The sequence below is a fragment of the Nematolebias whitei genome, chromosome 6 (assembly GCF_014905685.2).
Source record: "Nematolebias whitei isolate Nwh7 chromosome 6, NemWhi1, whole genome shotgun sequence".
NCBI classification, from domain to species: domain Eukaryota; kingdom Metazoa; phylum Chordata; class Actinopteri; order Cyprinodontiformes; family Rivulidae; genus Nematolebias; species Nematolebias whitei.
The window spans coordinates 3,388,186-3,390,364 of NC_056503.1; the positions used below are offsets into that span (position 1 = coordinate 3,388,186).

At 40.0% G+C, this 2,179-nt stretch overlaps 1 protein-coding gene across 1 annotated transcript in view; it reads left to right on the plus strand.

The window, feature by feature from the left end:
* The window catches only part of LOC119411478 (alpha-2-macroglobulin), a 118,921-nt gene that overhangs the window by 111,927 nt on the left and 4,815 nt on the right, over positions 1-2,179 (plus strand). The gene's annotated exons all lie outside the window — the stretch shown is intronic.

Sequence of the window (2,179 nt, forward strand, 5' to 3'; positions counted from 1 at the left end):
TTGGAGAAGAAAATGAAAATGCAGTTTGGATTATATTATTTTATTTATGAGTCAAAACATGCAGCTTTATTTTGAAAATGAAAAGCATTTCTATTAATCCATTTTAATTTGAAAATTGAGACACATTCGCTTGCATACAAGATAGCTGCTGATCGGTAAACTGCGTATTTGCTAGGTTCCCATCAGCCCCGCTGAAAATGTACCTTTTATAATTATATCCTTGCTGCCTACACGCTGGATTCTGCCTCAGAGATTGGTGCTGTTGCATGACTGACTCGATGAAGCTGTAATTTGATCTCTAAATTAGAAAAATCTAAAGCTGCAGTGTCTTCCCCCGCGTGGCCTGTTGTCACAGCTACAGCCTCGGGCTGCAGTAATGGAGTGGCAGGTGCAACAGCAGGCGCGTCGGCAGCGCCCTCGCCGGACTCTGGAGTGGCAGTTGAGTCGGCTCTGAAGTCAGATATTCTGGCTTCAATTAAATCTGAAGTCATTGTGATAATTAGGATGGTGAAGGTGGATCCGATGGATGATTTTAATTTTATTAGGAGCGAATTACAGGCAGTCTGAGAGGAACTTGTTGTTGCCACGGCGGGCCTCAGGGCAAAGTTTGACTAAGTCTTCAATACTCCTGGTCCACCCGAGCACACCTGTGACAAAGTCATTCTTTCATAGACGCTGAGAAAGCATTTGACCGGGGGGAGTGGGGCTAACTTTAAAGTTATTTAAATATGGTCCCTAATTCATATTATGGGTGAGGTTGATATATACCTCCCCAATCGCAGCAGTCTGCAGTAACTGTAACATATCTATATTTTGAACTGCAATGAGGTACGAGAGAGGGGTGCCCACTCTCACCACTTCTATTTGCGTTAGTGATAGAACCACTAGCTGCAGCTCTACAGCAAAACTCCATCGTTAAGAGGATGAATCGATTAGGTACAGAGCGCAAAGTTTCTTTATATACAGATGACATGCTTTTGTATTCATCAGATCCTCTTACCAGCATTCCTGCATTACTTACTTTCCTTCAAAAATTCAGGAAAATATCTGGATATAAGCTAATCTTTAAAAGAGTAAGCTGATGCCTGTGACCTTTATAGAAAAAAAAATCTTAGACACCATAAATTTTACAATTAGTTAAAAAAAATTAAGTACATTGGGATCTGGGTAACTTGAGATCATAAGAACTGCAATAAAACCAATTATCTTCCTCTCATGGCGAACCTAACACAGGACATTGCTAGATGACAATCCCTGCCTCACACTCTGGGGGGCAGAATTATCTCTGTAAATATGAATATCCTACATAAATTTCTATACCTGTTTCAGAGCCTGCCAATCTTCCTTACTAAATCCTTCTTTACCAATTTGAACAGCCAGTTATCTTTGTTTATTTGGAATAGAAAGCATCCACAGATTGCTAAGAGGGTCTTACATCTCCCCCGCAAGCTTGGAGTCATGTCTCTTCCTAATTTCATGCTCTATTACTGGGCAGCTAATATCAGAGCTCTTGTATTCTGGTTGGGTGGATACATCTTCTCCTAGTTGGGTGGCATTAGAAAGGGCCTCATTTACTTATTTAGTTCCTTCAGATCTGCTGTGGGACAAATATTTACAAGAGATCCCTCAGTAGCTGATATAGCTTTTGACACCTGGGTTTTGAGGGGAGTGCATTCATTATATGATCTATATGTTGATGATAAATTTGCCTATTTTGAGCAGCTGGTAAAGAAGTTTAATATCCACGTCACAGTTTTTCAAGTATTTGCAGCTGAGACATTTTGTGAGGTTTAACTGATTGTTTTCCTTTGTACTCCTCTAAACATTTTGTGGTTAAGATTTTGGAATGCAGGTCTGATACCAAGGGGGCCCTTAGTAAGATCTATACACTGCTCATTTCATACCATGAGACCAGTTTGGACTCCCTTAAACTGAAATATGAAACATACTTGGAGGAATCCATATCAGACTCAATCTGGCGAAAGATCATTAAGAACATTTACTCATCTTCAATCTGAGACATGCTGTAATTCAATTCAAGGTGGTGCACTGGCTGCACTGGTCTAAAGACAAGATGTCCAAAATCAAAGCTGACCTGGACCCTGCATGTAATTGTTGTAAACAAACTCCAGCTACACTAAAGTAAAAAGTAAAGTAAAGAGTAAAGTAAAGAGTAAAG